A 21,365-nucleotide genomic window follows, 5' to 3' on the forward strand; every position below is an offset into this window, starting at 1 on the left:
TTGTAAATGCGGTAGCTGCATGACTTTGGTGCGAAAGCTTGTGGTTTTGCAGTTCCGTGAGATGGGTGCAGCACAGCTGCGGTTGAAGCTAGCTGGCTGACATTCGCTTGCTTGTTTGCGTGAACAGTAACACACACAGCTGATGATTTTGCCACCGCAAAGAGCTGATCAGTACATGGTTAGTAAAATGTTATCTTCATTCCAAACATTCAGCACAATATTTAAAGTGGGACTGGGTGTCTTTATGAAGAAGTAGCGTGTCCAATCCCAGTTTCATGTAAGAAGGTATAGGTATGAAGTGATGAGAACCCAAAGCCTGTGTGAAGAGTGTCTTTCCACAGCAAGCGGTAGCAGCGAGGCCGATGAAGAATGCACCTGGCCTGACATTGTAAGCATTTGCAGAAAGAGCGGAGAACGTTTTTAGTGTAAAACAGTACGCAGCCAACATGCTTGAGCAGCACTGCGAGTGGCAACTGCGATGGCCGGGAATCGAACCCGGGTCAACTGCTTGGAAGGCAGCTATGCTCGCCACTATACAACCATCGCTGTGAAAGACTGCAACATCACTGATTCATTGTCTGGCTTATAAAGCTTTTCAGGACACTTAACAAGGTGGGCATTGTGATTACTCGCTTGTCAGGTTCTAAACTGGTCAAAAGGTGGATCACTAAAAAGACTAGTGCTTTCATGCAACTGCACATTTAATCTCATCAGCTAAGCTTCTTTGCTACTCAAGTGTGGCCTCTCACGCATTTAAACTCTTGCGTGACTTTTAGCACCTTGAGAGTCGCAATGGTAACGCGAGTTATTCACGTCACAGCAGACAAGGTGCGAAAAGGTGTGGATCTGTCTTGGGACGAATCTGGGACGAGGACGTCTTTGGCTCCTCTTTCAAGTTATTGGACTTTGGCAAAAAGGTTTTACGCTTAATTAAAAAATGAGAGCAAGTGTCTGTGTCCCGAATACAAAGTGGGAGCTGGTTCCACAGAGAGGGGCCTGAAAAGTGATGGCTCTGCCTTCCATTGTACTTTTAAATCCCCTCGGAAGCCAGCAGTCTGAGAGCAAAGCACTCTGTTGGGATGATATGGCAATGTGAGATCTTGTAGACAAAATTGGTGGTGATTATTCAAGACCTTGTGTGTGAGGGAAAGCATTTGGATTTTTATTTGGGATGTAATTGGGAGCCAATGAAGAGAGAAGTCCATATGGGGGAAAAATACTCTCTCCTTCCAGTCCCTGACTGTGCTCTGGATGCAGCGTTTTGGAAAACTGTGTAAAGGCCTTTCAGGAAGCTTTTAGGACACTGTGAAAATACTGAATTTGAATAGTGGAGGCTAGAAGCAGTGAATGTATCCTTCCTCTCTATCATTAGATGGAGAGAGTGTACAAAGGCCGGCATAGTGGGTGTGTGGCCACTCTTGCTTGCACTTTTGCGTGTCCGTCAGCCAGCTGTGGAGAAGAGTAAAGTTTTTACATGCAAAGAGCTGTAGTGAAAAGCAGTGTTCCAAACAATGAAATGTGTGCAGTCTTTGTGCTTTTCATGCAGTGATGTTTGAAGCTATTTGTGCTGTTGTCCCATTCCCGGTGAAATCCGCTGTCCCTCCAATCCCGATCCCAGTCCTCTTGCAAAGCAATCAGCATTTGTCAGACGCATCAGTCATCGGCGGTACTCAGACAGGATCCTGGACGACTACACGGGGTCACGTCTGGGGTGGCTAAAAGACCAATTGAAGGATGCCACGTTTACTGAATATGTGCCTAATTTTGTCAGGACATAGCTGGGTCCATTGCTTCTGCGTGCTCTATTTTCACAAGCAAAGGCCTGGCTCTTTCTCAGGTGATCTCCATGCCGTGGCTTCTTCTCAAATCAACGTCTGGACTGCCGCAAAACAGCTGACCGTTGTCGACAGGATTCGAACCTGTGGGGGGAGACCCCAATGGATTTCTAGTCCATCGCCTTGACCGCTCGGCCACAACAACCACATTTGGCCGTGGAACTACATACTTGAAAGACATACGTCTTCCAAGTCCTACGCCACACGTCTTTCAAGTAGGATGTGCACAACAACGGCCACGCTGGATTGTAAATGCGGTAGCTGCATGACTTTGGTGCGAAAGCTTGTGGTTTTGCAGTTCCGTGAGATGGGTGCAGCACAGCTGCGGTTGAAGCTAGCTGGCTGACATTCGCTTGCTTGTTTGCGTGAACAGTAACACACACAGCTGATGATTTTGCCACCGCAAAGAGCTGATCAGTACATGGTTAGTAAAATGTTATCTTCATTCCAAACATTCAGCACAATATTTAAAGTGGGACTGGGTGTCTTTATGAAGAAGTAGCGTGTCCAATCCCAGTTTCATGTAAGAAGGTATAGGTATGAAGTGATGAGAACCCAAAGCCTGTGTGAAGAGTGTCTTTCCACAGCAAGCGGTAGCAGCGAGGCCGATGAAGAATGCACCTGGCCTGACATTGTAAGCATTTGCAGAAAGATCGGAGAACGTTTTTAGTGTAAAACAGTACGCAGCCCACATGCTTGAACAGCACTGCGAGTGGCAACTGCGATGGCCGGGAATCGAACCCGGGTCAACTGCTTGGAAGGCAGCTATGCTCGCCACTATACCACCATCGCTGTGAAAGACTGCAACATCACTGATTCATTGTCTGGCTTATAAAGCTTTTCAGGACACTTAACAAGGTGGGCATTGTGATTACTCGCTTGTCAGGTTCTAAACTGGTCAAAAGGTGGATCACTAAAAAGACTAGTGCTTTCATGAAACTGCACATTTAATCTCATCAGCTAAGCTTCTTTGCTACTCAAGTGTGGCCTCTCACGCATTTAAACTCTTGCGTGACTTTTAGCACCTTGAGAGTTGCAATAGTAACGCGAGTTATTCACGTCACAGCAGACAAGGTGCGAAAAGGTGTGGATCTGTCTTGGGACGAATCTGGGACGAGGACGTCTTTGGCTCCTCTTTCAAGTTATTGGACTTTGGCAAAAAGGTTTTACGCTTAATTAAAAAATGAGAGCAAGTGTCTGTGTCCCGAATACAAAGTGGGAGCTGGTTCCACAGAGAGGGGCCTGAAAAGTGATGGCTCTGCCTTCCATTGTACTTTTAAATCCCCTCGGAAGCCAGCAGTCTGAGAGCAAAGCACTCTGTTGGGATGATATGGCACTGTGAGATCTTGTAGACAAAATTGGTGGTGATTATTCAAGACCTTGTGTGTGAGGGAAAGCATTTGGATTTTTATTTGGGATGTAATTGGGAGCCAATGAAGAGAGAAGTCCATATGGGGGAAAAATACTCTCTCCTTCCAGTCCCTGACTGTGCTCTGGATGCAGCGTTTTGGAAAACTGTGTAAAGGCCTTTCAGGAAGCTTTTAGGACACTGTGAAAATACTGAATTTGAATAGTGGAGGCTAGAAGCAGTGAATGTATCCTTCCTCTCTATCATTAGATGGAGAGAGTGTACAAAGGCCGTCATAGTGGGTCTGTGGCCACTCTTGCTTGCACTTTTGCGTGTCCGTCAGCCAGCTGTGGAGAAGAGCAAAGTTTTTACATGCAAAGAGCTGTAGTGAAAAGCAGTGTTCCAAACAATGAAATGTGTGCACTCTTTGTGCTTTTCATGCAGTGATGTTTGAAGCTATTTCTGCTGTTGTCCCATTCCCGGTGAAATGCGCTGTCCCTCCAATCCCGATGCCAGTCCTCTTGCAAAGCAATCAGCATTTGTCAGACGCATCAGTCATTGGCGGTACTCAGACAGGATCCTGGACGTCTGGGGTGGCTAAGAGACCAATTGAAGGATGCCACGTTTACTGAATATGTGCCTAATTTTGTCAGGACATAGCTGGGTCCATTGCTTCTGCGTGCTCTATTTTCACAAGCAAAGGCCTGGCTCTTTCTCAGGTGATCTCCATGCCGTGGCTTCTTCTCAAATCAACGTCTGGACTGCCGCAAAACAGCTGACCGTTGTCGACAGGATTCGAACCTGTGCGGGGAGACCCCAATGGATTTCTAGTCCATCGCCTTGACCGCTCGGCCACAACAACCACATTTGGCTGTGGAACTACATACTTGAAAGACATACGTCTTCCAAGTCCTACGCCACACGTCTTTCAAGTAGGATGTGCACAACAACGGCCACGCTGGATTGTAAATGCGGTAGCTGCATGACTTTGGTGCGAAAGCTTGTGGTTTTGCAGTTCCGTGAGATGGGTGCAGCACAGCTGCGGTTGAAGCTAGCTGGCTGACATTCGCTTGCTTGTTTGCGTGAACAGTAACACACACAGCTGATGATTTTGCCACCGCAAAGAGCTGATCAGTACATGGTTAGTAAAATGTTATCTTCATTCCAAACATTCAGCACAATATTTAAAGTGGGACTGGGTGTCTTTATGAAGAAGTAGCGTGTCCAATCCCAGTTTCATGTAAGAAGGTATAGGTATGAAGTGATGAGAACCCAAAGCCTGTGTGAAGAGTGTCTTTCCACAGCAAGCGGTAGCAGCGAGGCCGATGAAGAATGCACCTGGCCTGACATTGTAAGCATTTGCAGAAAGAGCGGAGAACGTTTTTAGTGTAAAACAGTACGCAGCCCACATGCTTGAGCAGCACTGCGAGTGGCAACTGCGATGGCCGGGAATCGAACCCGGGTCAACTGCTTGGAAGGCAGCTATGCTCGCCACTATACCACCATCACTGTGAAAGACTGCAACATCACTGATTCATTGTCCAGCTTATAAAGCTTTTCAGGACACTTAACAAGGTGGGCATTGTGATTACTCGCTTGTCAGGTTCTAAACTGGTCAAAAGGTGGATCACTAAAAAGACTAGTGCTTTCATGCAACTGCACATTTAATCTCATCAGCTGAGCTTCTTTGCTACTCAAGTGTGTCCTCTCACGCATTTAAAGTCTTGCGTGATTTTTAGCACCTTGAGAGTCGCAATGGTCACGCGAGTTCTTCACGTCACAGCAGACAAGGTGCGAAAAGGTGTGAGTCTGTCTTGGGACGAATCTGGGACGAAGACGTCTTTGGCTCCTCTTTCAAGTTATTGGACTTTGGCAAAAAGGTTTTACGCTTAATTAAAAAATGAGAGCAAGTGTCTGTGTCCCGAATACAAAGTGGGAGCTGGTTCCACAGAGAGGGGCCTGAAAAGTGATGGCTCTGCCTTCCATTGTACTTTTAAATCCCCTCGGAAGCCAGCAGTCTGAGAGCAAAGCACTCTGTTGGGATGATATGGCAATGTGAGATCTTGTAGACAAAATTGGTGGTGATTATTCAAGACCTTGTGTGTGAGGGAAAGCATTTGGATTTTTATTTGGGATGTAATTGGGAGCCAATGAAGAAAGAAGTCCATATGGGGGAAAAATACTCTCTCCTTCCAGTCCCTGACTGTGCTCTGGATGCAGCGTTTTGGAAAACTGTGTAAAGGCCTTTCAGGAAGCTTTTAGGACACTGTGAAAATACTGAATTTGAATAGTGGAGGCTATAAGTAGTGAATGTATCCTTCCTCTCTATCATTAGATGGAGAGAGTGTACAAAGGCCGGCATAGTGCGTCTGTGGCCACTCTTGCTTGCACTTTTGCGTGTCCGTCAGCCAGCTGTGGAGAAGAGTAAAGTTTTTACATGCAAAGAGCTGTAGTGAAAAGCAGTGTTCCAAACAATGAAATGTGTGCACTCTTTGTGCTTTTCATGCAGTGATGTTTGAAGCTATTTGTGCTGTTGTCCCATTCCCGGTGAAATCCGCTGTCCCTCCAATCCCGATCCCAGTCCTCTTGCAAAGCAATCAGCATTTGTCAGACGCATCAGTCATCGGCGGTACTCAGACAGGATTCTGGACGACTACACGGGGTCACGTCTGGGGTGGCTAAAAGACCAATTGAAGGATGCCACGTTTACTGAATATGTGCCTAATTTTGTCAGGACATAGCTGGGTCCATTGCTTCTGCGTGCTCTATTTTCACAAGCAAAGGCCTGGCTCTTTCTCAGGTGATCTCCATGCCGTGGCTTCTTCTCAAATCAACGTCTGGACTGCCGCAAAACAGCTGACCGTTGTCGACAGGATTCGAACCTGTGCGGGGAGACCCCAATGGATTTCTAGTCCATCGCCTTGACCGCTCGGCCACAACAACCACATTTGGCCGTGGAACTACATACTTGAAAGACATACGTCTTCCAAGTCCTACGCCACACGTCTTTCAAGTAGGATGTGCACAACAACGGCCACGCTGGATTGTAAATGCGGTAGCTGCATGACTTTGGTGCGAAAGCTTGTGGTTTTGCAGTTCCGTGAGATGGGTGCAGCACAGCTGCGGTTGAAGCTAGCTGGCTGACATTCGCTTGCTTGTTTGCATGAACAGTAACACACACAGCTGATGATTTTGCCACCGCAAAGAGCTGATCAGTACATGGTTAGTAAAATGTTATCTTCATTCCAAACATTCAGCACAATATTTAAAGTGGGACTGGGTGTCTTTATGAAGAAGTAGCGTGTCCAATCCCAGTTTCATGTAAGAAGGTATAGGTATGAAGTGATGAGAACCCAAAGCCTTTGTGAAGAGTGTCTTTCCACAGCAAGCGGTAGCAGCGAGGCCGATGAAGAATGCACCTGGCCTGACATTGTAAGCATTTGCAGAAAGAGCGGAGAACGTTTTTAGTGTAAAACAGTACGCAGCCCACATGCTTGAGCAGCACTGCGAGTGGAAAGTGCGATGGCCGGGAATCGAACCCGGGTCAACTGCTTGGAAGGCAGCTATGCTCGCCACTATACCACCATCGCTGTGAAAGACTGCAACATGACTGATTCATTGTCCGGCTTATAAAGCTTTTCAGGACACTTAACAAGGTGGGCATTGTGATTACTCGCTTGTCAGGTTCTAAACTGGTCAAAAGGTGGATCACTAAAAAGACTAGTGCTTTCATGCAACTGCACATTTAATCTCATCAGCTGAGCTTCTTTGCTACTCAAGTGTGGCCTCTCACGCATTTAAACTCTCGTGTGATTTTTAGCACCTTGAGAGCCGCAATGGTCACGCGAGTTCTTCACGTCAAAGCAGACAAGGTGCGAAAAGGTGTGAATCTGTCTTGGGACGAATCTGGGACGAGGACGTCTTTGGCTCCTCTTTCAAGTTATTGGACTTTGGCAAAAAGGTTTTACGCTTAATTAAAAAATGAGAGCAAGTGTCTGTGTCCCGAATACAAAGTGGGAGCTGGTTCCACAGAGAGGGGCCTGAAAAGTGATGGCTCTGCCTTCCATTGTACTTTTAAATCCCCTCGGAAGCCAGCAGTCTGAGAGCAAAGCACTCTGTTGGGATGATATGGCACTGTGAGATCTTGTAGACAAAATTGGTGGTGATTATTCAAGACCTTGTGTGTGAGGGAAAGCATTTGGATTTTTATTTGGGATGTAATTGGGAGCCAATGAAGAGAGAAGTCCATATGGGGGAAAAATACTCCCTCCTTCCAGTCCCTGACTGTGCTCTGGATGCAGCGTTTTGGAAAATAGTGGAAGCTATTAGGACACTGTGAAAATACTGAATTTGAATAGTGGACGCTAGAAGTAGTGAATGTATCCTTCCTCTCTATCATTAGATGGAGAGAGTGTACAAAGGCCGGCATAGTGGGTCTGTGGCCACTGTTGCTTGCGCTTTTGCGTGTCCGTCAGCCAGCTGTGGAGAAGAGTAAAGTTTTTACATGCAAAGAGCTGTAGTGAAAAGCAGTGTTCCAAACAATGAAATGTGTGCAGTCTTTGTGCTTTTCATGCAGTGATGTTTGAAGCTATTTGTGCTGTTGTCCCATTCCCGGTGAAATCCGCTGTCCCTCCAATCCCGATCCCAGTCCTCTTGCAAAACAATCAGCATTTGTCAGACGCATCAGTCATCGGCGGTACTCAGACAGGATCCTGGACGACTACACGGGGCGGCTAAGAGACCAATTGAAGGATGCCACGTTTACTGAATATGTGCCTAATTTTGTCAGGACATAGCTGGGTCCATTGCTTCTGCGTGCTCTATTTTCACAAGCAAAGGCCTGGCTCTTTCTCAGGTGATCTCCATGCCGTGGCTTCTTCTCAAATCAACGTCTGGACTGCCGCAAAACAGCTGACCGTTGTCGACAGGATTCGAAGCTGTGCGGGGAGACCCCAATGGATTTCTAGTCCATCGCCTTGACCGCTCGGCCACAACAACCACATTTGGCCGTGGAACTACATACTTGAAAGACATACGTCTTCCAAGTCCTACGCCACACGTCTTTCAAGTAGGATGTGCACAACAACGGCCACGCTGGATTGTAAATGCGGTAGCTGCATGACTTTGGTGCGAAAGCTTGTGGTTTTGCAGTTCCGTGAGATGGGTGCAGCACAGCTGCGGTTGAAGCTAGCTGGCTGACATTCGCTTGCTTGTTTGCGTGAACAGTAACACACACAGCTGATGATTTTGCCACTGCAAAGAGCTGATCAGTACATGGTTAGTAAAATGTTATCTTCATTCCAAGCATTCAGCACAATATTTAAAGTGGGACTGGGTGTCTTTATGAAGAAGTAGCGTGTCCAATCCCAGTTTCATGTAAGAAGGTATAGGTATGAAGTGATGAGAACTCAAAGCCTGTGTGAAGAGTGTCTTTCCACAGCAAGCGGTAGCAGCGAGGCCGATGAAGAATGCACCTGGCCTGACATTGTAAGCATTTGCAGAAAGAGCGGAGAACGTTTTTAGTGTAAAACAGTACGCAGCCCACATGCTTGAGCAGCACTGCGAGTGGCAACTGCGATGGCCGGGAATCGAATCCGGGTCAACTGCTTGGAAGGCAGCTATGCTCGCCACTATACAACCATCGCTGTGAAAGACTGCAACATGACTGATTCATTGTCCGGCTTATAAAGCTTTTCAGGACACTTAACAAGGTGGGCATTGTGATTACTCGCTTGTCAGGTTCTAAACTGGTCAAAAGGTGGATCACTAAAAAGACTAGTGCTTTCATGCAACTGCACATTTAATCTCATCAGCTAAGCTTCTTTGCTACTCAAGTGTGGCCTCTCACGCATTTAAACTCTTGCGTGACTTTTAGCACCTTGAGAGTCGCAATGGTCACGCGAGTTCTTCACGTCAAAGCAGACAAGGTGCGAAAAGGTGTGGATCTGTCTTGGGACGAATCTGGGACGAGGACGTCTTTGGCTCCTCTTTCAAGTTATTGGACTTTGGCAAAAAGGTTTTACGCTTAATTAAAAAATGAGAGCAAGTGTCTGTGTCCCGAATACAAAGTGGGAGCTGGTTCCACAGAGAGGGGCCTGAAAAGTGATGGCTCTGCCTTCCATTGTACTTTTAAATCCCCTCGGAAGCCAGCAGTCTGAGAGCAAAGCACTCTGTTGGGATGATATGGCACTGTGAGATCTTGTAGACAAAATTGGTGGTGATTATTCAAGACCTTGTGTGTGAGGGAAAGCATTTGGATTTTTATTTGGGATGTAATTGGGAGCCAATGAAGAGAGAAGTCCATATGGGGGAAAAATACTCTCTCCTTCCAGTCCCTGACTGTGCTCTGGATGCAGCGTTTTGGAAAATAGTGGAAGCTTTTAGGACACTGTGAAAATACTGAATTTGAATAGTGGAGGCTAGAAGTAGTGAATGTATCCTTCCTCTCTATCATTAGATGGAGAGAGTGTACAAAGGCCGGCATAGTGGATCTGTGGCCACTCTTGCTTGCACTTTTGCGTGTCCGTCAGCCAGCTGTGTAGAAGAGTAAAGTTTTTACATGCAAAGAGCTGTAGTGAAAAGCAGTGTTCCAAACAATGAAATGTGTGCACTCTTTGTGCTTTTCATGCAATGATGTTTGAAGCTATTTGTGCTGTTGTCCCATTCCCGGTGAAATCCGCTGTCCCTCCAATCCCGATCCCAGTCCTCTTGCAAAGCAATCAGCATTTGTCAGACGCATCAGTCATCGGCGGTACTCAGACAGGATTCTGGACGACTACACGGGGTCACGTCTGGGGCGGCTAAGAGACCAATTGAAGGATGCCGTGTTTACTGAATATGTGCCTAATTTTGTCAGGACATAGCTGGGTCCATTGCTTCTGCGTGCTCTATTTTCACAAGCAAAGGCCTGGCTCTTTCTCCTGGCACCTTCTCAGGTGATCTCCATGCCGTGGCTTCTTCTCAAATCAACGTCTGGACTGCCGCAAAACAGCTGACCGTTGTCGACAGGATTCGAACCTGTGCGGGGAGACCCCAATGGATTTCTAGTCCATCGCCTTGACCGCTCGGCCACAACAACCACATTTAGGCGTGGAGCTACATACTTGAAAGACATACGACTTCCAAGTCCTACGCCACACGTCTTTCAAGTAGGATGTGCGCAACAACGGCCACGCTGGATTGTAAATGCGGTAGCTGCATGACTTTGGTGAGAAAGCTTGTGGTTTTGCAGTTCCGCGAGATCGGTGCAGCACAGCTGCGGTTGAAGCTAGCTGGCTGACATTCGCTTGCTTGTTTGCATGAACAGTAACACACACAGCTGATGATTTTGCCACCGCAAAGAGCTGATCAGTACATGGTTAGTAAAATGTTATCTTCATTCCAAGCATTCAGCACAATATTGAAAGTGGGACTGGGTGTCTTTATGAAGAAGTAGCGTGTCCAATCCCAGTTTCATGTAAGAAGGTATAGGTATGAAGTGATGAGAACTCAAAGCCTGTGTGAACAGTGTCTTTCCACAGCAGGCGGTAGCAGCGAGGCCGATGAAGAATGCACCTGGCCTGACATTGTAAGCATTTGCAGAAAGATCGGAGAACGTTTTTAGTGTAAAACAGTACGCAGCCCGCATGCTTGAACAGCACTGCGAGTGGCAACTGCGATGGCCGGGAATCGAACCCGGGTCAACTGCTTGGAAGGCAGCTATGCTCGCCACTATACCACCATCGCTGTGAAAGACTGCAACATCACTGATTCATTGTCCGGCTTATAAAGCTTTTCAGGACAATTAACAAGGTGGGCATTGTGATTACTCGCAGGTTCTAAACTGGTCAAAAGGTGGATCACTAAAAAGACTAGTGCTTTCATGAAACTGCACATTTAATCTCATCAGCTAAGCTTCTTTGCTACTCAAGTGTGGCCTCTCACGCATTTAAACTCTTGCGTGATTTTTAGCACCTTGAGAGTAGCAATGGTCACGCGAGTTCTTCACGTCAAAGCAGACAAGGTGCGAAAAGGTGTGAATCTGTCCTGGGACGAACCTGGGACGAGGACGTCTTTGGCTCCTCTTTCAAGTTATTGGACTTTGGCAAAAAGGTTTTACGCTTAATTAAAAAATGAGAGCAAGTGTCTGTGTCCCGAATACAAAGTGGGAGCTGGTTCCACAGAGAGGGGCCTGAAAAGTGATGGCTCTGCCTTCCATTGTACTTTTAAATCCCCTCGGAAGCCAGCAGTCTGAGAGCAAAGCACTCTGTTGGGATGATATGGCACTGTGAGATCTTGTAGACAAAATTGGTGGTGATTATTCAAGACCTTGTGTGTGAGGGAAAGTATTTGGATTTTTATTTGGGATGTAATTGGGAGCCAATGAAGAGAGAAGTCCATATGGGGGAAAAATACTCTCTCCTTCCAGTCCCTGACTGTGCTCTGGATGCAGCGTTTTGGAAAATAGTGTAAAGGCTTTTAGGACACTGTGAAAATACTGAATTTGAATAGTGGAGGCGAGAAGTAGTGAATGTATCCTTCCTCTCTATCATTGGATGGAGAGAGTGTACAAAGGCCGGCATAGTGGGTCTGTGGCCACTGTTGCTTGCGCTTTTGCGTGTCCGTCAGCCAGCTGTGGAGAAGAGCAAAGTTTTTACATGCAAAGAGCTGTAGTGAAAAGCAGTGTTCCAAACAATGAAATGTGTGCACTCTTTGTGCTTTTCATGCAGTGATGTTTGAAGCTATTTCTGCTGTTGTCCCATTCCCGGTGAAATCCGCTGTCCCTCCAATCCCGATGCCAGTCCTCTTGCAAAGCAATCAGCATTTGTCAGACGCATCAGTCATCTGCGGTACTCAGACAGGATCCTGGACGATGTGGGATTATGATATTATTTTATGCCATGTTAGACCCCTAATTAAAGATTGTGAATTATTATGTAGTTTCAGTTTGCATTATGCTCCTGAACTAGAAGAAGGTGATAATTATTACATTTGGTAAACTGATTTGCATTACATTAGACTGTTGATTTATTGTGAATGAATGATATTGTTTTATGATGCATTATACTGCTGAGTTATAAGAAATACTGTTCACAGAAAGTCATCGTCTCATTTGTCTGATTAGAAGAGAACAGAGCATACTGCCCCATTTCATCAGGAGCAGATAAACAGGGAGCCAAGGTCGTAGCTTAGGCGCTGTGTGAGAAAGAATGTTTAGGCTCTGATGATTAGGAGGGGGCCACTAGAGGCTATAAGAGTTTGATCAAGGCTCCACCATTTTGAGATCTGATGCTGTCTGTGTATGGTGTCCATCTCCCACGCGTGTGTTCATTAAATCATCGTTTGATTTGACCCGGCCGGACCAGTGTTGTTATTTTGGTTTTCCTCTTGTATCCATTCCCAATATTTGAATCCGTAACAGTTTTGGGGGCTCGTCCTGTGGTATTGGGATGGAAGTTTTGGAGGTTTGGACGGTCCGAGGTGGTTGAACGGGCAGGCACGAGCCAGTGGTCTGACGTGAGTGGGCAAGCCGACACATTTAAAGGTGAGGCACAACCTGTTGAATGTAAATCCAAACTGTGCCAAATTGGACTGTATAAATTAAAAGTCTACTCACTGAAATTACTGGTGAAGGCCTGTTTTGATTTTGATGAAAAATCTCATGAGTTTTGAAACTTGAAATAAGCTTAAAAGTAATAATACTGGGTTAGAGGCCCAATGTAAAGGAAAATAATACTGAGTTAGAGGCTCAAGGTAAAGGAAAATAATACTGAGTTAGAGGCTCAGGTAGTTTGATAGGGAATTGGTCATTTTGTGAGTTAGAGGCTCCATTGGTTTAAAGGATTGCATCTGTGTTGGCCATGTTGAGAGTTAGAGGCTCCATTGTTCATAACGTTGCATCTGCGTCAGTCATACTCTTGTTTTAGAGAGTTGACGGCGGTTTAAAAGTATTATAAATTTTGTGAGAACGGTGGTTAGAGGCCACTAGGAGGCGCAGTGCTCAGAGGTAACGCTTGCCAAGGCCGGGGACGCCTAGGCCTTGTCCTCTTTGAGGGATAGTCAGTTGGTCACTGTGGAGCTTGGGGCACTCCAGAATAACTAGTGGTTGGACCACTTACCGTGTTGAACGGTATCTGCGCTTTTTTGGACACTTTAAATTGACTTAGGGACTTTAGAGATGAGGCCAGATACAGTTAGAGGCTGATACTGGTTAATTGATTACAAAAAAGTTGGACTTTCTTCGGTTGGACCCGTTATCTTAAATTTGTCAAAATTGTGTAGGCGCTAAAACTTTGAGGCCTGAGAGTGATTGTAAATATAAGACGTCTTTGTAAAATAAGATAGAGAGTTGAGTGTGAAACGAGGCTGTGTGTGACGACAGTGCGCTGCAGCGCTGCGAGCTATTTTTAGATAGTGTGTGAACATGCAAATGAGGTGGCTGCTGTGAAGCCCACAGAGGACTTCCTGTTTAGCGTGTTATTGAGTTTTATAAGTATAATTTGCAAATAATGATACATGCCTGTAATTAAAACGCTGATTTTGCTGATTATAATATTACAAATAAAGTTTTGAATGACTACGGTGAATGTTTGATGTTTGGCTGAGTTTTGATATGGGAGAGACGGCTTCGCAGCTGTTGGGGGTAAGTGACCGGAAACTTGCATGCCCATAAAAGGCAACTGCCTGACTGTGTGAACTATGCACCAAGAGAGAGAATAAAATCTAGGTGGATGAATTAAATGGATGTTGTAAGAAAAATAGTAAATGAATGTTTTAGTCTCTTAATACAGGTGGATTTCTCTCAACCAGGAGACCTGAGTACAGCAGCAAAAGGATAGATTAATAAAATTGGGACGACACACATGCCAAGCTCTGGCTCAAAATTTTACAGGTTGACCTATCACTTTGTCCCCACCCGAAAAAGAAGCTTAAAGGACATCTTCTCCTCCAGTTATCGGCTACCATCACTGGAAATTTTCAGGCAAGTTTTTCACTGAATTGTTTTTGGCACCATGTGTCCCTGAATCTCACAAGCAAGCTCTAATTCCTGGCTGAAGACATGGAATGCTGTTATTTAAGGTGGGAAATCAAAATTTGGGAAACAAAATTAAAAACATACACAATTAGAGAAATGCCTTGTTTGAGAAAAAAGTTAAAATATCCCACCCACAAACGCACATACACGCAATGAAGAAACAGCTTACATTCATGAACACGTGAAGATTTTCCAGCAAGTTTAAAGCAGCGAAACTTAACATACACCTGATGTTAAATGATAAAGTCTATCCACTACTAACAAATAAACTCTCTGGGTTGCAGGATAACAACTTGACTTCAAAATGACAGACACTGGTATGATAAACCAGTGATGAAACAACAAATTTAGTGGTTAAAAGAGTCAAATTGTGACATGTCTTCTTCTGATTGATTAATATAAGTGATTACTGAATGAAATAAAATTCCTTTTTGAATTATTAAACATGATCTTAAGAATTTTAACGTGTACCTGTGCTGTCCTGTCAACTTGGTGGGTTATGAGTTGATTATATAGTGAGAAAAAACAAAAAAAAGGGGGGGGAGAAGGCTGACACAGGGCCTGGCCCCTCTCTGAATAACACAGCCAAAACAACATCATTTTCCTGTTCGTCTGTTTTTGTTTTGTTTTTGTTTTTTCTCTTTATGCTTAATTACAGGCTGCTTTGTCGGCCCGGAAAGCCGAGGCTGACCTGGACTCCTGCTCTCCCCTCTACCATCTTTGCTCTCCCTTCTACCATCTTTGATGTGACCCTGACCAAATGCTACAGCAGCTGGACTCACAACAACAGCCTGAGAATGTCAACAGTGCTGCAGGAAAGAGATCTCATGCAGCGGAGATGGAGAACGTTAAATCCAAGGCCCGTTTCACTACACGGGGGAGATTTCCAGACAGCTTCAGCTGACAGAGCTGTGACGAGACGCCTATTAAGCCCGGATGAAAAGTGAGGCCGAGCAAAAAATGCTGACCTTAACAACACTGCATTAAACCTGTGCAGGACAGTGACGGACCGACATGGAGGATCGGGCAGCAAAAAGGGCGTGCCAGAGACACGAGGAGTAACTGAGGTCAGAAGGCACCTCAGATTGGACAAAAGCAGCAGAAGAACATAAGCTGAAGGCACAGGTGTCGGGCTCAGCCAGGAGCTGACCTCTGAGAAGAGCCGGACAGCAGAGCTGCAGAAGGCCGTGGAGCAAAGCAAGGAAAACATCAATAAACTTCAATCTGACGTGTACGGAAAAGACTCTGAGGTTTCTGTCCTCAGTGAGAGCTGGAGACATCAGAGCAGAAACTGAGCATGGCTCAGGAGGAGCTGGCTGCTAATCGAACCCATCAGTCAGGCTTAGAGTCCCAGATACAGGACTTTAAATCAGGCCGGAGCTTGCTGGAGCAGGAGGTTGCCAAACCTGACGAGAAGCTCCAACACAGGAGCAAACCCTGAAGGAGCTACAGAAGCAAAAAGGGTCAAGTTAAGGAGGAGCTGGACAAGGAGAAGATGCAGGACACTGGAGAAAAGGACTGCCTCAATTGGGGCCAGAACCAGTATGGAGAGAACTTTGGGCAGCAGCACCAATGGACCCAAACGGACTGAAAAGGGGGAGGGCAGGACCCCAGAGCACGCTTCAGGCCATGGTTTACCCAGAACACCAGAACAGGAAAGCGATGAACACAAACACACACACACACACACATCTACATACACTGACTCAGAATCAAGAGAAACACACATATGAACACATATGCACTTGTTGATTGACTGAGAAATGACACACACACACGCACACAAATCAAAATGCTGATTCAATTCATTGAGAAGTGATCCACACACACACTCACATACACACATACACATACACATGTTTGTGCAATGAAGAGTGATACACACACGCTGATGCAATGAAGAATGCTTTACTAACAAATGCTATGCTGATACGCAAAATACTGCACACAAACGTCCAAATACAGAATTTGTTACAGCAACAAGAAGCCATTGATTGTTAATTGGTTAAATGCATTTCATGTCACCCAGAGGGCATTTGTGTAGATTTAGGGGACAGGGTCTGGAGCAGTTTGGTTATGAAAACAATGTCTGTGAGTGATGTCTGTTTATGGCTCAAGGCCTCGACTGAATTGTTTACTGTGCTTCACACAACCTGATAAGGAGCAGTGTTACAGAGTGAAAATCATGAACTAACGGTGTGAGCCTTATTTCGGAGCACCACATTTTTGTGATTGAGATTTAATTGAAGGAGGAACACACTAAAAATAAAAAAATAAAATAAAATAAAAATAATAACAATAATAAAATATAAAATAAAAAGAAGAAAAGGGGGCCAGCCCTCGGAATTACGTAAGCATCCTACATGTATTTAACACAATTGCCTCAGGCTTTAAAGATCTGTACAAAATTCAACAGGAAATCATAGCTTCCCTGTATTTCCTACATTGTTGGCATGCTGGTGAGTGCTGTTGCTCCACAGTAAGAAGGTCCTGGGTGCAAGTCCACAGTCTGGTTAGTTTGCAGTGGTTACTCTCTGGGTATTCTGGTTTCCTGCCACAGTGAAAAGTCATGCAGCTGTTAGAGCTAGGTTAATTGATGATTCTAAATTATCCGTGAATGTAAGTGTAAATGGTTGTTTGTTTCTAGGTGATAGACTGGTGACCTGTTCGGGGTGCACCCTGCCTCGTAACCTATCACTTTAGAGTTATTTCCCAGCCCTCGTGCAATTAGGATAAAGATAGGAGGATGGTAGTTGTTGTAGACCCATTCAATTTTTATGGTAACCAGAATTTAGACTTTGTTGAACCGTAGGCAATATGAAGACAACATGTAGTATTTAAGGGACCAAGTAGAATTTGGATAAAAGTTATTGAACAGTGTTGAAATAAAATGACAGAATTGTGAAGGATTAAAATATTCCAGGAGCTTAACTTACTCCATCTGAACATGTCTTAATCGTGTAATCTGAACTCAAAATGCACAGGTTTACTGAATATGAAAAGGTTGTGTTGATGTAACTCAGTTGTTTAAGTTTCTACCAAAGCAAAACATTTGTGTGCAACCAGTGTCCACTATTGAATCAAATAAGTCTAACACGTTTTTGTCAGTGCAAAAAGAAGTTACGGTACCTGTATTCCTACACAATATTGTCCCAGGACAGAGAAAAACTTTCTGGTGAAGTTTTGGTTGATTTTGGGTTTTGCTTAACACTAGGTTGATTTTATCAGTGAGGTTTGGATTGTTTTCTTTCTCTAAGAGAGAGAAAGATGGTTTTATGCTTGGACATGTTTCCAATGGGCCCCAGTATTTGTTATTATATGAGTATTTTATTGGTTACGTTTGTCTTTGCTTTTGTTACAGTGCACTGAAATAAGAACATCTGAGAGGAGTGATCCACCGGTGGTGATATTTTGGTATTTTGTGAGTTCCTGATTTAACAAATCAGCTCTTTAATCCAGGCCTGAGAGATTGAACTTTAAAGCGCTATAAAACATTCTTACTGAAAACAGTTGCAAAGTATTTTTCTCCATGATTATAATGGGCTCTGGAGAAATTCACTTATATGGGACATTGATCACATGAGAAGTCCTGAGCCTAAAAGGATTGCAGCGAGTCAATCCAGTTAAAAAAACAAGGAACTGTTTTCCTTTAAAATGATGACGTCATCTTGCTGGTGATGGAGGCTCGAATAGGTTGCGCGTGAGACTCCATTATCAGCAATATCTGGTATGAATGTGTGTGAATGTATGCATGTGACTGGACTGTGATGGACTGACGACTAAATGTTTAAACTGACTTGACACTGAGACAAAAACGATACCGACTTTAGGATTAGTACATGTCCACAAACAATTCACCCAGCCTGTAAAAGAAGGGTGGATGTTTTGTCTCGCTTTGTTTTGTTTTTGCAGGAGTAGGAGGACAGAGACTAGGGGGGGAGGCTGTAGCTTCACATGAGTGTGAACTGCAGACTTAACCCTTTGGTTGCTAATTTTGAGCTACTGATGTTTCCATCAAGAAAATTGTGTTTTATTAGCTGTGTTTCGATTAATGCAGCACATTATATTGTTGGGAATGTTAAATGCTAAAGTGAAGAGAAGCTTTGATTTAACTCATGACTGAACATGTTATTATTAACCATAGCGGGCCACTGTAAAAAGTCAATCAATTTTGATAGAAAAAGCAAGAAAAACTCTGTTGATACCTACACAGCAAATCCAGCATGTCCAAATTAACACTGTCAGATTTGATTTCAACACTTTTAAAGTGTCTATATGGGTCCACACCAGAGAGTGTTAATTTGACTCTTTTTGGAGAGTTGGTACGTTAACTCTGATTTAGTGTTAAACACCAAATCTCTCTGGAGTTGATAATTTGGCACTTGGTGTTAAGAGTTTATATATTAACTCTCAAAGAGTATTTTAGTTTAGCTACGTAAGAGTTATCTTCTAATTAATTCTAAAAAGTGGGAATTTTACTGTTCTGAACTTCTAGAAATTTCTTTTGGAAATAAACATTTACTAAAAAGACGCAATGGTTTTTGAAAAACATTTATTCTGAACTGTGCACCACAATTTCAAAACATTTTCTGAAAGATGTAACAGTGTACATGTTCTCACTTTCATTAGAATTTCGTTTATCAAAAGGTCTGACATAGGTGAGCTGGTAAATGCAAATAACAGCATTCTCATCACTTATTTCAATAAATACAAAATACAATATGCATGTCCTTCATTCATCACTTTGTGGAACTTCAACGCACTTCTGCTCTCCCCCATATTCCATCTTCACAAGCATATCCTATGTGGAGATTGAATAAAAATTAGTTGACACTAATTAATGGCACAAATCAATTGCAGCACAGTAAAAAAAAGGAATCCTCTTTGAGACATTACTTGTGTAAAGTATTTTCCCAAAAGACAAGGACACAGACAACAGGTAATACTGAACTAAATGTAAAACCTCAACCTTTTTCATTTTTACCTAAACCGTGTGCACAAAACTCTGGAGGGATCTAAATGCTAACGTAGAACTCAGTCGGGACATCTGCTACTGCTGTTTGCTCGTTTTTATGGGAGATCGTTTTCAGGCTTCAAGTAGCACCATTATACCAACATTTCACATTCTAGACATTGTTTTAAGTGTATTTGACCAAGAAATTTGACTGAAAATTCACATGCAAGCTTTTTTTTTCAAGGCTGTGGTATTTGCCCGCAAACAATACCTTTCAGCTAGCTAAAACAGAATATTATGCTATCAGCGAGCAACATGGCTAATGCCTTTCACACAGCTTTGTCTCAACTCCAAAGAGCCACAGAAGTAAAAGCTAATAACAATAATTGAAACAATCTTTGAAAACATGACTTACCAAGCATGGCAAACAACTCAAATATGTAGAGCAAAATGTTTTGAAACGGCTTCACTTCAGCTTGGATTGGAGCCGTGCTGGGGGCGGAGTCTGTGAATTTACTCTATTGGTGTCATAGCCCCTGTAGTAGTTAAGAGGTCAAGAGTTAATGTTTCCATTGTAACACATACAGATTTGAAATAGAAACACTCATTTTTAAACACTCGATTTTAACTAGTATAATTTTACACCTGAGAGTTACATTAAAAGAATGTGACTCTACTTAGAGTAAAATTAACTCTAAGACTACTAACACCAAAACATTTAACACTTTTGAATTTGCTGTGTATGAATAACAGGGGAATGATAGACTTGTCACATTCAAAATAGAGATATGTAATGACAAACATTGGTCCACGTCATTTAGGTTCTCCATTGAAATAGTCAATAATTTAGAAAAGTAAGATAGAACCGACAGGGGCATGTGGTGCTGCACAAGAACAAGAGTAAAATAAAGAAAAATTATTGTGTTTAGCTTTGATAAATTAAAATTAAAACGTACCATTACACTCAGAGGATCAATATGAAATTCAATATATGCTAATTTTGTATGAAGTACATGACTGATAACTGTTCTGTCCTGAGCTTTTGTGTTTACAGCGCCCACTTGACCACACCAACAGTTTCTCGCCACCAAAAGCGGGTACTTGCAAAGAATAGGGAGGAATATCATCAGAAGTGGGAAAGGTAAGCCCCGATGGGGGTGATAATGTAACACACCCAAAGAAAGATTTTAGGTCTGACCAACCGTCTCAGTCGTGGGCAAAACGATGACAGTCAATAAAATTCTAAAAGATAATTTAGTGACAAAAAATATCAAGAGATAAAAGATAAAACAGTCCAGTGTCCCATTCATGAATTAAATAAAAACACACAGTCCCAAGGCCAGAGCCAGCTATGCCACACGGCCAGTTGCACTCCACATGTTGCCTTTAACAGGGGTAGAAGTTGTCCTTGGAGACCCACCACCCTGCAAGCATATAGCCAGTGATCACTCCAGCCTCTGCAACTCTGCTGCCTTTAGGCTGTGGCATATAATAGGCCCTGGCCTGCACAGAGAGACAAAATGACACCTTCAGTATAAAATTCATAGCGCAAAACCCATCCATCCCAAACATATCAGATTATCACATTACATACATGCACAGAGAGACAAAATGACACAGCAGTGTTTGTAGTGTGGGCTATAAGTAGACCAGTGTATCAGTGCAATCAAGTACACCTGCCTCTAATTAGTCCAACCCCATTCCAGCCATTGGCTAACCAAAAATGTGACACACGCACAAAAAACCACTCCCAACCCAGTGCAACTTCACACAATAATATGGAGCTGAATTAACACAGGCACACTAGTCTACCATGTTACAATAACACCATTAATTTCACGTATGGTCAAATTCTTAAAACTTGACCCCAAACATGAAAAATTCTTCAAACATTTAGAGACAGAGTGGACTTCTAGATAAACATAATGCAACAAACCACATAAGGATGGAGCGTTGGAATTAATAAGATGGTGAAAAAACACGCAGGAAAAATGTTGATCATGTTGAATATGTTTATTCCAGTGTGCAGGGATTGGTTAATCTGACCAGGAAATGTTATAAATGGATTGTCGGAACAATCAGCGTTAAAATCACCTTTGACAGTCCAGACTAAGATGGCGTTGGACATCTTCAGGGCGGAAAAGGGTTGGTGTGACCAAGGTGTGGTTTGGCTTGTTGTATGTATATTTCTTAATGATACAGCTCTGGATGGAC

At 43.7% G+C, this 21,365-nt stretch overlaps 1 protein-coding gene and 10 non-coding genes across 11 annotated transcripts in view; all 11 read right to left on the minus strand.

Moving 5' to 3' along the window:
* Positions 1 to 21,365, minus strand: part of si:dkeyp-28d2.4 (B-cell receptor CD22) — a 165,397-nt gene that overhangs the window by 85,776 nt on the left and 58,256 nt on the right. The window lies entirely within an intron of this gene.
* trnag-ucc (transfer RNA glycine (anticodon UCC)) lies at positions 475 to 546 on the minus strand. The gene has a single exon. It is a non-coding gene; the product is annotated as a tRNA-Gly (tRNA).
* Positions 1,899 to 1,980, minus strand: trnas-aga (transfer RNA serine (anticodon AGA)). The gene has a single exon. It is a non-coding gene; the product is annotated as a tRNA-Ser (tRNA).
* On the minus strand, positions 2,556 to 2,627 carry trnag-ucc (transfer RNA glycine (anticodon UCC)). The gene has a single exon. It is a non-coding gene; the product is annotated as a tRNA-Gly (tRNA).
* Positions 3,964 to 4,045, minus strand: trnas-aga (transfer RNA serine (anticodon AGA)). The gene has a single exon. It is a non-coding gene; the product is annotated as a tRNA-Ser (tRNA).
* On the minus strand, positions 4,621 to 4,692 carry trnag-ucc (transfer RNA glycine (anticodon UCC)). The gene has a single exon. It is a non-coding gene; the product is annotated as a tRNA-Gly (tRNA).
* On the minus strand, positions 6,045 to 6,126 carry trnas-aga (transfer RNA serine (anticodon AGA)). Its single transcript has one exon. It is a non-coding gene; the product is annotated as a tRNA-Ser (tRNA).
* Positions 6,702 to 6,773, minus strand: trnag-ucc (transfer RNA glycine (anticodon UCC)). The gene has a single exon. It is a non-coding gene; the product is annotated as a tRNA-Gly (tRNA).
* trnas-aga (transfer RNA serine (anticodon AGA)) lies at positions 8,100 to 8,181 on the minus strand. The gene has a single exon. It is a non-coding gene; the product is annotated as a tRNA-Ser (tRNA).
* Positions 10,180 to 10,261, minus strand: trnas-aga (transfer RNA serine (anticodon AGA)). Its single transcript has one exon. It is a non-coding gene; the product is annotated as a tRNA-Ser (tRNA).
* trnag-ucc (transfer RNA glycine (anticodon UCC)) lies at positions 10,837 to 10,908 on the minus strand. The gene has a single exon. It is a non-coding gene; the product is annotated as a tRNA-Gly (tRNA).

This window comes from Neolamprologus brichardi, chromosome 9, assembly GCF_056152115.1.
Source record: "Neolamprologus brichardi isolate AB-2024 chromosome 9, ASM5615211v1, whole genome shotgun sequence".
In the NCBI taxonomy this organism is placed as follows: domain Eukaryota; kingdom Metazoa; phylum Chordata; class Actinopteri; order Cichliformes; family Cichlidae; genus Neolamprologus; species Neolamprologus brichardi.